At 34.5% G+C, this 14,198-nt stretch overlaps 1 long non-coding RNA gene across 1 annotated transcript in view; it reads left to right on the plus strand.

The window, feature by feature from the left end:
• LOC134757897 (uncharacterized) overlaps positions 1–14,198 on the plus strand; it is a 559,232-nt gene that overhangs the window by 333,193 nt on the left and 211,841 nt on the right. Inside the window, exon 3 of the long non-coding RNA XR_010132469.1 lies at positions 13,101–13,204. This is a non-coding gene — a long non-coding RNA (uncharacterized lncRNA). The remainder of the gene's footprint in view (positions 1–13,100; positions 13,205–14,198) is intronic.

The raw sequence follows: 14,198 nt of genomic DNA on the forward strand, positions 1-14,198 counted from the left end.
ACAGCCTATATGTCTTTTACCTCATTTTGTATCACTCTCTCCCTTACATACCTTTTTTCCAGCCACACTGGTTTCCTTGCTGAATTCTGTCAAACCAGGATGTTGTAACCCCCAGGCTTCTATACTTTTAGTGTTCTCTGTCATGAACTCTCTCTGCTTAGTTATAAAACGGTTTGTTTCCTCATTTCCTTCGGATTTTGCTGAAATATCACCTCCAGAAGGTTTCTCTGATCACCCTATTCTAAATTTAATACCTCTTCTATTTCTTCTTGTTTTCTTGTTCACTGTAGCACATTCTATATTTTACTTACATGTTTTATTTGCTATGTTGTCTTCACAGAAATGCAAGCTCTTCATGAATTTGTGCTTGATTTTTTCGTTGCTGTAACCCTCTATTTTAATTGCCCCTGGCACATATTTGTGGCTTAAAAAATAAATATTTGTTGCTGAGTCAATTAATGAATTCAGTGTTGAGCAATATTTTTCTGTATACCACTGCCTTGATTGCTGTGAAAATCTTATAAAAGGATCCAAGATAATTAGTTGAAAATGTACGATTACCACATTATGTTTTGTTCCTTTCTTTTGGGTTTCCTATTGGGTAAATCTAGTTTCTGTTTGTAATGATGTTTTATTCATTTGAAACAATATTCCTTCCCAATTTTTAATGGAATGTAAACTTCATGAAGATGCATCAGCAATTTTATTTCCCATTTTGAAATTTCTTTCTCATATTACACAAAATTGTACAATTTGACACTTAGGAATTTTATGGAGCTGTCTAGGCTGATTTGAAGTGATTTTCCCTCATCACTCCTTGACTACACCGTTTAATTCACATGACAAATTGAACAAAAGAGCAGATAGAGTTACAACCTGTAGATCTTTAATTAGTGTCTTCATTATCCAGAGGCACACATTTATAATCCTCTAGAGTCCTTGCTATGATGCATAGAAGATGGCTGGCTAAATCTGATGAGTTAATATACTCAGATACTGTTATTTTCCTCTAAACTTATTTTTTTACCCCCAAAATAAGACAGTATTTTGTACATTTTACTTCTTGATATAAAGACAGGAGGATATGTGTAAGCGGAATATAACTGCTTACCTTTAATAAAACAATTCTAATATGTTTTCAGGTTTCAGTACAGAAACATTGTTAATACGTAATATAATTATGGCATCAGATCATTGATTCTGGGAGGTTTCATTTGTTCATGCTTAAAATTACAGTTGCACAGACAATCCTAGTACTATTCAATCATTTGCAGTTATTTTTCTATATTTCTGTGTTTATATATTCATTTTAATATTTTATTTATTCTGATATCTATACACATTAACATTTAGACCATTCAGCTGACTTTTTAAAAACAATGAAACAGATGTCATTTAATTTTTTTACCGATATTTCCATGAAGGTTTCAGTATTGCTCTTTTGTCTGAATTTTTGTTATAAATATGAAAATATGTTTCCCATGAGTAGATATTATTTTGTAAAAAAAACAGCAAACTAATTTATGAACTCATATATAACAAAATCAAACAATTTTATGGACTGTAATGTTTTCTCCATTTCTACTACATTTTTGTGTGCTTTATACGTTTCTATTATAGCACTTACCTAAATTATGTATTCATTTGCATGTCTTTCTCTTGTATCTATAGACTTGTGCCTAGGATTCTGCTTGATCTTAAAACTTACTCATGAAGGTTTTTAAATAAATGGTATTATCATCATGGGTGAATGTATGATGAATCTACTTTGTGCTAAATAGTTTTCTTTGTAAATCTTTTGCTAGTTTTTACAATTTATAGAGTATTTTTCTTTTTGAGGGATATACACTTATTTGGTCTTCTTGGTTTCCAGATTCAAACTGGAAATATGTTCATAATTTCTTTAATTCTATTTTATAGTTATCAAGGAAAATGGGGGTGTTCATTTTATGTACTGGTTTGTTTCCTACTAAATTTTAGTAATTTCTCTTATTTATACATCTAGAACATTTCTCTTGTTGTTGGTTAAATGTACTAGATCCTCACCAAACTGCTCTAACATAATAATACCTTTCTTTTGTGCCAAACATATACTGTATTCATTTTCCCTTTCCTATTTGTAGAGGCTTCATTCTCTTTTTCACTATTGTGGTAAGGACGCTTAACATGAAATCTATTTTTTAAAAAAACTTTTAAGTGTACAATAGAGTATTGTTAACTACAGGTACAATAGTTTTTTTTCTTTTTTGACCTGAAACATGGTACAGAGTTAGTACACATCTCGCCACAATCTATTTTATTGTATTGGCCCATAGTGGAAGTTTTGATTCATGTAATAAAATACATTTTAAAATTGCAATAAAAGATCCAGGGTGTTAATCTTCTAGCTGGTAAAAACAATTACAAATTCTGCATTTGTTAATATTTTATTGGTTATTGCCACTTTTCCTTGAATTGAAAGGCCTAAAAGATAGATAAATTTTGCCAAATGCTTTATTTTGAGATGTAATTTTTAACCTCATGACTGAGGAGAGAGCTGAAATTTCTCACATAAGGTGCAGCACAAATTTGATTTATGTTCAATATAATCTCTTATAACTCAGACTGGAAAGAAAATACACAGTTACGAATTTGTTAGTGCCTAGAGAAACAATATCTTTAAAGTCAACAGGAGTGGATAAAAAGAAAATATTATGTCCTTTGTTGATATTCCAGTAACTGACCCAATGTTAAGTATATTCGATAGGCCAAATGTGTTTAAAATTTGATTTTGGAAAAGAACAGAAATAGACGATTTAACTATGTAGAGTCTAAAAGTGCTTAAAAAGATGTCCTTCGTTGCTTTCTGTTAAATAAAATCTTGGTGATTTATTGATGTCGTTACACCATGTTACACACTCAGCACTCCTCCTCCAATGTTCCCCAGAAAAACAAAATAAATGGCAAGGAAAAGAATCTGCTATTCTTTTTTGGCTTATCTTAGAGCCTAAACCCAAAGACAAAGAACCCTGGGTCAGGAGGAGTTAAATCTTAAGATCCTACTGCCTATAGATATGTACCTACTTTTTGCTTCTTCTGCTAATTCAATTTACTTCACAATAAAACTCACAATTGATCAGAGGTGTGGCTTATGCATTCTAGGGTGCCAATGACGACAGGGTAGATGATGATTCTATTTTCTGCCTTAGACTTCTTTGAATCTGTGAATACTGACTTCTAGATGAGATTTCTGCTTTGTGTCAGATGGGAAATCCAGTTGTTTCTTGTTCAAAGCCTGGTAATTCCCTCAACATTCCCCCACGCTCTGCTTATTTTGCTGTTCTAGTATTCCTCTACACTTCGCTTTGTGGGATTTCTCATATTGAGAAATATAGAGACATAAATGTTGGGTTTGCTAAAGGTATCCCACAGATCATTTGTCTTCCAACAGTCAACTGGCTCAGTAGAGTAATTGCATCCACAATGTCTTATACCATTCTTACTCCAATCTCCAAACACATAGTGAGTTAATTAATTATGATATTGCCCGTTAACACTTTAATAAACCTTATCTTCTCTGTGACCAGCCTTAGAGTTATTACTTCCCTAGCATTTTCCTCATAGCATGGACTACTGTCATCTGAAATTTCTCCAACACTTTCAAACTTTCGATTAATGCCTGAAGCATCTTGTACTGAATTTCCTTGTCTTACCTTCAAGTATATTCATAATTTCTTTAATTCCATTTTATAGTCATCAAGGAAAATGGGGGTGTTCGTTTTATGTTCTAGTTTGTCTCCTATTAGTAAATTTCAGTAATTGCACTTATTTATAAATCTAGAGCATTTCTCTGTTCTTGGTTAAATATACTAGCTCCTCACCAAACGTCTCTAACATAATAATACTTTTCTCTTGTGCCAAGGATATACTGTATTCATTTCCCCTTTCCTATATGTAGAGGCTTTGTTCTCTTTTTCATTATTGTGGTAAGGACACTTAACATGAAATCTATCCTCCTTTAAAACTTTTAAGTGTACAATAGAGTATTGTTAACTATAGGCACAATGTCATACAGTAGATCTCTAGAACTTACTCATCTTGTATAACTGAAACTTTATACTCATTGAGGAACAACTTCCCATTTCCGCCTGGAAACCACCATTCTACTCTCTGTTTCTATGAATTTGACTATTTTAGATGCCTCATGTAAGTAGAATCATGCAGTCTTGTCTTTCTGTAACTGCTTCATTTTACTCAGTATAATGTTTTCCAGGTCCATTCATATTGTCACATATGGCAGGATTTCATTCCTTTTTTAGGACTGAATATTATTCCATTGTATGTATGTATCACATTTGATTTATCTATTGATAGGTATTTAGGTTGTTTCCATATCTTGGTTATTGGGCAAATTACTTGAATAGATATTTCTTCAAAGAAGACATACAAATGGCCAACAAGCATATGACAAGACACTCAACATCATTAATCATCAGGAAAATGAAAATCAAAATCACAGTGAAATATCACCTCAGACCTCTTAGGCTGGCTATTATATATATGAAAAAGATAGCTGTTGGCAAAGATGTGGAAAAAATGGAACCCTTGTACACTGTTGTTGGGAATGTAAAATTGTTTAGCCACTATGAAAATAGTATGGAGATTCCCTGAAATTTTTTAAAATAGAAATACCATATGATCCAGTGAAACTACTTCTGGGTATATATCCAAAGAATTGAGATTAGAATTTCAGATATCTGCATTCCCATGTTTATTGAGGCCCGCTTCTAAGACCACAAATCTTCCACAAATAATCTACTTTCTTCCTTCAGCTCAAGCTATTTAGTAGTTTCCAGTTTCTACTTCTGAAGGGAAATTGTCCTTGGAGCAGCATTATTTCTCTTTATTTATTTATTTGAGACAGAGTTTCATTCTTGTTGTCCAGGCTGCAGTGCAATGACGCAATTTCAGCTCACTGCAACCTCCACCTCCTGGGTTCAAGGGATTCTGCTGCCTTAGCCTCCCGAGTAGCTAGGATTACAGGCATGTGCCACCACGCCTGGCTAATTTTGTATTTTTAGTAGAGACAGGGTTTCTCCATGTTGGTCTGGCTGGTCTCGAACTCCCAACCTCAGGTGATTCGTTTGCCTTGGCCTCCCAAAGTGCTGGAATTACAGGCATGAGCCACCGCACCCAGACCTCTTTATTTAATATACTTTATAATCTCTCTAGAGAAAAAAATGACAAACTATTTTCATGGTGACTTTATCTACCTGATAGCCAAAGCAACAAATTCCTGGAATATGTTCCCTTAGTAATGTTTTTCTGGAGAAATTTATGTTATTTAATTTCAGTTTTAAAATTTTGTCTCCATTTTAATTTTTTTATTTTCCATTTCCAACCTTCTTTCCCATTCATAGGAAATACTTATAATGCGTTACATACACTTTTGTTTGTTTTCCTGAAAAATGTGCTTTATATTTTATGTGTAAGTAGTTTTAATATACAAAACTGTTATTGTATAATATATCTCATTCTATTTTTTACTGGTTATCATGTATTGCATTATTGTTCAAAGCGTTTGCTGCCCTTTGCTGTATGAGGAGTATACTTCCCTTCTCCATTAATATCAGACTTGACTAGGGGACCTTGTTTGGCCAATGAAATGTGATAAGTGGCATGTCTCTTTCTTTGGTTTGTTTGTTTTTTTCATATCTCGATCTCAACTAGACGTAAGATGTTTCATTGCCAGTTTGAAAGTAAAACGTTGTATTTCTCTTTGCTGCTTTCTTAAGACCAATCTCATGTATAATTAGCCCTATGGATAGTTTAAACCCACAAAATTCACATTTTCCTACAAAAATCACAAATGTTTTCCTAAACTTCCTGTTTCTTCATTCTTCATCATGTCTACTCCTATAATTTGGATATTGTCCATGATTATAGTTCCTCATTGTTGAGGATAAATGCTTTCAACAGTGTTAGATTTTAAAAAAACAAAACAAAACCCTTACCAATGTATTGTATAACTCTTATATTTACCATCTTTTGCTGCAACTTTGAGATTTATTTATCCTCCTATCTAAGCAACTCCTCTAAATGTGTTTACAACTCTATTTCATTATTTCAAAAAATGGTGTTTTCAACACATTTGGGGTCTTTTTAAGAAAACTTTCTGAAGCATCTCTTACAATACCTGACCTTTGCATTTGAATGACAGTTTAGTTGGATATAGAATTCTGGTTACAAAATATTTTCCTTCAATTAAAAAAATATTGTTCTGTTGTCTGCTAGAATCTCACATAGTGTTGAGAAGGCTCACTCTTGTTTTGTATTTTTCTGTCTGAAAGTTTTGAACTTTTAATAATTTTTAATTTTGTATCTTTTCTGTTTAACAATCCATGACATGAGTTATTTCATCTTTCTTTATTTCTAAGAGTTTTATTTTGACCATTACTTAAAAATTATCCTTCTGTCTGTTATTATTTTCTGCTCTATTGAAGACTATAAGTATCTGAATATTGATAATGCTATTCAAATTCCTCTTTTTCTCTTTTAGTCTAGCTTCTATTTTTGCATGATTTCTTGGTACTTTTGGAAAAATTCTTCATTCAGATCTTCCATTGTACTACATTTTCCATCTGTTTTTTTTAAACTACACGTGATCCAATCTATTTGGTTATTGCTTTTAATGATTGTAATTTTCTTACCTGATTTTTATAATTTCTAAAAATATTTTATGTGTATATTACTAATATATTGTCATATAAATCTAGCATTATCTGTTTATTTTTAATTACTTAACTGTTAGTTGGAATAATTCTGCTATTGATGTTGTATGCTGTTAATTTTGGATTTTCCTTCAAAATAAATATAAATGATGTTGGATGTTTTGCTTTTGAGTTAATGTTCCCCTTAAGATATCAGATAAATGCTTCATAAACAGATAAAGGAATATTCCCTAGGGAGATGCCAAAAACGAGAAATTAATTTTTGTTAATTCAATTTGGTCTAATTAGAGGAGAGTATAAAATTTCCAGGTAGAAAGGCTAATGAAAGGCAAATAAGCTAGACACAAAATAATACATATATATTCTTCCATTTAAATGAAAGTAAGAAATGGGCACACCAAGTTTATGATGGGAGAGGTCATTGCAGCTTTTGAAGTTAGCATCTTCTTTCAACTATTTTAGAATGTAAACTTTGTCAAAATTCAAGCAACCACATATAAAAAGATCTGTTCCTGGATTTTCTATTATGTTGCACTGTTCTGTTTTTCTATCTTTATATAAATAACACACTGTTTTAATCACTGTAGCTGTGTAATAAATCTTGATATTTGACAGTGTTAGTGTGCCAGCTTTACTTTTATTTTTAAAATTGTCTTAGCTAGTTTTGCCCTTTGCATTGAGATATATACATGTCAATATATATATATATAACATACTTCTTAATTTACACATATGTGCACACATTCATTTAACAAGTTGCTATAATTTTGACTGGTATTGAATTTACAGATGAACATTTAGGGATAATTACATCTTACCATAATACGTCTTCTAATTCTTGAACCTGGACTATTCCTCCACTTACTTAGGTCTTCCTCAATTATTTGAAATAGTATTTTATATTTTTCATCTTATAGACATTGCACATACTATTTTTAATTTATAAATATATATTGGTGTGGTTTATGCTACACTCGATATCCTTTTTAGCATTCCTTTTTCATTTGTCTGTTGCTGCTATGTAGAAATATAATTAAATACTATATATTGACATTGTGTCAGTGAACTTTCTAAGTTCACTAATTAATTTCAAATATTTGTACACTATTTTGAATTTTATGCATTCACAATTATGCCATCTTCAGTTAATGAGTATTTTGTTTCTTCCTTTCTAATTGCTAAAATTTTCATTCTAAATATGCTTAATCAGACTGCCAGAACTATGCTGAATAGAAATAAATATAAAATATATCTTCTTGTTTTTGTTCTTCAAGGAAAACAATTCAGCTTAATTCCATTACATATGATATATGCTTTAGTTTTCCCAAGTAACTTTTTTCAAAATAAAAAAATTGTTTTGTCAAAAAAAATTGTTTTGTTCTTCATTTGCCAATAGATTTTATCATGAATGGATATCATTAATTCATATTGAATTTCATTAAATGCTTTTTTCTGAATCCATTATGCTAATCATGTGATATTCCTTCTATTTCTCTTTTAATGTGAATTGTATTGATTGGTTTTTAACTTGTTGAGATTTATTTAGAACTTAGCATATGTATTCATGCGAGAAATGTATCTGTTGATTTATTTTCTTTCAATGCCTTTGTGAGGGTTTGTTATTTGGGTTATGTAGACCCATAAAATGATTTGATGATATGTACCTCTACCACCTTTTGATTACCTGGATGGGTATGAATAATGTTTGATATTAGTTCTTACATAAATGTTTGAGAGAATTAACCAGCAAAGCCATTTGACCTAGAGTTTTCTTTGTACAAAAGTCTTTATTTACAGTTTTAAATTATGTAATAGATATGAATGAAGCTGTTCTGATTTTGTATTTTTTATTGTGCCAGTCTTAACAAGTTATGTTTTTGGGACTATTTCCTCATACAAGGAAATAGTATAGTTTTTCTTTTTATTGACATAAAGTTGTCTATAAATGTTCTTATTTCATCTTTAAAATCTGTAGAATCTTTATTTATACCCCCTTTTCATTCCTGATATTATTTTTGTTCCTTCTATTTTTTTGTTTTGTTGAAAAAAAAGCTCTCTTTGCAGTCAGTGTTTTTATTTTTTCTGATTGTTCTCTCTGACTTTGACTTTCAGTAGTTCTATTATAATATGCCTAGATGTGGCTTTCTTTGTGTTTGCCCTACTTGGAGTGTAGAATTTCTTGAACTTGGGTTTTGATATCATTAATCAGCTTTGGAAAAAATCTCAGCCATTATCTTTTGCAATATTGCCCTGCACTTTTCTCTCCTCTCTCCTTCATGGCTCTCATTTGCATTATACTGGTCATTTTCACTGTGCCCCATATGTTTCTCATGCTCTTTTTTTGTACTTGTCTTTTTTTGTACTTCTGTTTGCTCTCTGTGTTTCAGTCTGAATACTGGCAAGATAGTGTCAATAACTGCGACATCTCTTGATTTGTTTCTATTGTCGATCATATTTTTCTTTTGGTCTTTTGTTATACTTGTAAAGTTTCTGTTAAATCCAAGACATTGTTTTGAGTCTGTTAAGTTTCTAAGTAATGGTATTTTTTTCTAGAGTTCGTTTACTCCATATACCTTGGTAAACTAAGGGTCGGTTGATCTTAAATCAAATAGGGACTCAGCCAACTAAGCCTTATAGGTTCATTTTACTTTTGGTTCTTATCTGCTCTTCAAAATTAATCCTCCCACTTCCAAATGAAAGATTAGGACATTTACTAAGATCCTTTTTTCCATGGTGTGTTTTGGACATCAGTTGTGTCACCTCAGAATAAAGAGATTGTTGAAACCTTTACTACTTGTCTTTTAGAAGCTTTCAATTTAGTTTTTCTGCTTTTTACCCTGAAACAGTTTAATAATTTAGCAAATGCCTTCAAGTGAAACTTGACTTCACACTCTGCCCCTTTTTTCTCATGTTGGTCTTTCAAGTCCTGTCTGTCTTGGCAGCCACATACTTCAATTTTTGTACCTTCTGCTTTGTGAGTTTTCTAAAAAGCTCTGTTGGCTTTTCTGCCTCTAAGCAGTAGCATTTTACTAGATTTGCAGCATCTTGCTCCATGCCAAGAATTGGCAAATGTTCCTAGGAAAATTCAACTCATAGAATATTTGCTCACTTGTTTGCAGTTCACTTCTTTTGAGAAATTTGACTACTTAAATTCTGTGGGGTTCAATTTTAATCTGATGGAATGCCTTTAAAGGCATATATGTTTGGATAGATTTTTTTCCTTAATCTGGCTCTTTAAATTTTATAGCAGTAACATTGGTTTTTCACAAGATACTTTATCATAGTCAGGAGCTTAATTCCCATCAAGGCACTTCTGATTAATTTTTTTGGCTACCACTCCCCCAGGAAACAGACATAGTCATTACATTCACCTTTACAGCCTTCAGAGGAATCGACATTGGAAATAGGCACACTCCCTGGTTTTTAGGAAAGTGGTGAGATAAAAAACATCCCTGGAACCCCTTTACCTGTGCTCGTAAATTTCTTATCTCAGCAGGTCTTTTTCATTGCCCATGTTATACCTCAGACAGCAGCACTAGTGGCCCCACTGATGTGAGCCATTTCTCAGCCAAAGAAACATGTTAAAATTTTCCCAAGGCAATGAGTGTCAGCAACAGGAGCAGAATTTTTAAAGTTCTTTAATTCCAAATTTTTCTGGTACAGTCAACCTCAGTTTCTCATCAGCTTAGCTCCTTGATTAAAGATGAAGCTGGGTATCCTTGAGGAAAGACCCTGCTAAGCTGCCAAAAATTTAAACCTATAATATGTCTCCTAGCCTTCTCCAAAGGGACCTATGGCATTTTACCAGAGAGATTGTACACAGAGGAAATAGAAATAATAAGATGTTTGATGATTACTGAACACTGAACTGACCCTAATTACAAGACTCAAAATGTCACTGTGTTCTGCCAATCAGAGTAAGACCCATAGAAGTTAGGTAATGGAATTTTAGCTCAGGTCCTTTTCACACTGGGTCTAGTTGATCCCCAAACACATCCTGTAGTTATTTCCATACTTCTAGAATACAGAATTGGAGTAGTTATACTCAGCAACTGGTAGAATACAAATATAAGTTTCCTGAACTGTGGTGTGAGGGGTATTATGGTAGGAAAGCCCAAGTGGAAACCACTAGAACTTCTTCTCCTGAGGAAAACAGTATGTCAGAAGGAATAACACATTCCTGGAGAGTTGGCAGAGATGAGTGCCACCAATCAGGACTAGAAGGATGCAAGGGAGATGATTCCCACAACAACCCCATTAAATTCACCTATTTGGCCTATGTAGAAAACAGATGAATCTTGGAAAATGACAGTGGATTATCATACATATAGGCAGATGGTGACTCCAATTGCAGCTACTGTTCCAGATATGGTTTCGTTGCTTGAGCAAATTAACACATACCTGATATCTAGTGTACAGCTAATAACCTGAAAAATGCTTTTTTTCTCCAAACTTGCTACTAAAGCCCACCAGAGCAGTTTCCTTTCATTTGGCAAGCCAACAATACATCACTCTCCTAACGCAGGGGTATATCAACTCCCTGGATCTATGTTAAAGTTTAGTCCACCTTGCTTACCTTTCCCTTCCACAAGACATCATCAGACTGGTTCACTAAATTGATGACATTATGTTAATTGGACCAAGTAAGCAAGAACTATCAGCTACTGTGGACTTATGGATAGGGAATTTGTTTGTCAAAGGGTGGGAAATGCATCCAACAAAAATTCATGGGTCTTACACTTCAATTACTAGGTACTTAGTGGTGGTGACAATTTTGATATATCCTAGATTTCTAAGTGGTTGTGTCTGGTTCTACCACCGGAAAATGAGATCCAACATCTAGTGGGCTTCTTTGGATTTTGGGGGCAACACATTTTTCATTTGGTTGTGCTACCACATCCCATTTATTGCATGATGAAAAAAGTTGCAGTTTTGAGTGGAGCCCAGAAAAAGGGAAGGTTTGGAAACAGGTTCCAAGCTGCTGTGGAAGCTGCTCTGCCACTTGGACCATATGATTCAGCAGATCCAGTGGTGCTTGAAGTTTCAGTGACAGGTAGAGATGCTGTTTAGAGCCTTTGGCAGGTCCTATAGGTAACTCATACTGCAGACATCTATGAGTTGAATCAAAGCCTTGCCATCCTCTGTGGATAGCTACTTTTCTTCTGAGAAACAGTTTTTGGCCTTAGTAGAGGCTGAACACCTAGCCATGGACCACCAAGTTCCCATGTGACCTGAGTTGTCCATCATGAACTGAGTGTTGTCTGACCTACCAAGCTGTAAAGTTGGGTGTATACAGCAGTACTCCATAAGCAAATGGAAGTGGTATATATGAGATTGGGCCTGAGCAGGTCCTGAAGGCACAAGTAACTTACATGAAGAAATTGCATATATGCTAATGGTCTTCCTTTTGCTACACTGCCTTCTGTCTCTCAATCTCCATCTCTGGCCTAATGGTAAATTCTCTACAATCAGGTGACAAAGGAAGAGAATAATTGAGCCTGGTATACAGATGGCTCTGCATAATACAGTAGGCATCACCTGAAAGTGGACAGCTGCAGCACTACAGCCCCTCTCTAAGACATTCCCGAAGGACAGGGAAGAAAAAAAAAAGTGAGGGGAAATTTTGCTTGGGAAATTTTATTTTTCGTGGAAGGAGAAATGGCCAGATGTGTGACTGCATACTGATTCATGGTCTGTAGCCAAGGGTTTTATTGGATGGTCAGGGACTTGGCAGGAGCATGACTGAAAAATTGGGGACTAAGAAATTTGGGGAAGAGGAATGTATCCAGACCTCTCTGAACAGGTGAAAAATGTTTTTAAAAAGTCCATTTCATGTGAATGTTCACCAAAGGATAACCTTAGCATAGATGGCTTTTAATAATTAAGTGGACAAGATTACTTATTCTGTGTATCCCAGTCAGCCTCTTTATCCCACCTCCTGTGTCATTCTTCCATGGCCTCATGAACAAAGTGGCCATGTTTGGCAGGAATAGAGGTTATCTATGAGCTTAGAAATAAGGATTTCCGCTAACCAAGGCCAAACTTGCTATAGCCACTGCTGAGTGGGCAATAAACCAACTGTAGGTACCAGCAATGGGTCTATGATATGGTACCATTTTCTGGGGTTGGTCACTAGCTACGTTGTGGCAGGCTAATTACAATGGATCACTTCCATCGTGGAAGGGAAGGCACTTTCTTCTTATTAGAAGAGATGTTGCTATGGTCTGAATGTTTGTGTCTCCCCAAAAATTACAGGCTGAAGCCTGTCGCCCAAGGTAATGATTTAGGAGGGGGCCCTTTTAGGGGTTGATTAGGTCATGAGAGAGAGCCTTCACGAATGGATTAGTGCCCTTATGAAAGAAGATTAAGGTATCTTGTTCATCCTTTCAGCCATGTGAGGACACAACAAGAAGGCATCACCAATGAAGAATAGGCCTTCATCAGACATCCAATCTGCAGGCCTCTTGATCTTGGACTTCCTAATCTACAGAACTGTGAGTGATAAAATTCTGTTTTTTATAAATTACCCATCCTAAAGTATTTTTCTTATAGGAGGCCAAATTGAGACAGATACTTACACTGGATATAGATTTGCTTTATTTCTACACAGTGCTTATACCCAAACTACTATCTGTGGAATATAGATAATGCCTTATCCATCACTATGGTGTTCCTCAAAGCATTGCTTTTGATCAAAATCTCCCTTTAGAGCAAATGAAGTGCAGCAATGGGGAACATACTCATAGGATTCACTAGTATTACTGTGTTTTCCATAATCTCAAAACAAGTGGCTTGACAGAATGGTGGAATGGCCTTTTGAAAACTCAGCTACAGGATCAGGTAGACAAAATTCCTTGCAGCACTGGGGCAGCATTCACCAGGAGTCTGTATATGCCCTGAATCAATGTTAAATATATGTTGGTGTTTCATTCATGGCCAGATTTCACAGGCCCCAAAATCAAGGGGGGAAAATGGGAGTGGCACCACTCATTATTAGTGTCCCTAATGATGCACTAGCAACAAATGTTACTTCCGGTCCCTGAAACCTTAAGTTCTGCTGGTCTATAGGTCTTAATTTCAAAGGGAGACATGTTTCCACTAAGAGACATAAGAATGATTCTGCTGAACTGGAAGCTAAGACTGTCACCCTACTACATTACACTTATGCCTCTGAGTCAACAGGCAATGAAGTTACCTTGCTGGCTGGGTTGATTTGTCCTGATTAGTGAGAGAATGTTGGACTGCAATTACACAATTGAGGTAAAGAAATGTAAGTCTGGAAGACAGGACATACAGAATCTCTTAGGATATCTCCTAGTACTACCATACCATCTGATTATACTCAATGGAAAGCAATAACAACCCAAATCAGGAAGGACTACTAATGACCCAGACCCTTCATGAATAAAGATTTAGGTAATCCCAGTAGGCAAAGAGCCATTACCAGTTTAGGGGCTTGCTGAGCACAATGCAAATATGGACTGGATA

This window comes from Gorilla gorilla, chromosome X (assembly GCF_029281585.2).
Source record: "Gorilla gorilla gorilla isolate KB3781 chromosome X, NHGRI_mGorGor1-v2.1_pri, whole genome shotgun sequence".
NCBI classification, from domain to species: domain Eukaryota; kingdom Metazoa; phylum Chordata; class Mammalia; order Primates; family Hominidae; genus Gorilla; species Gorilla gorilla.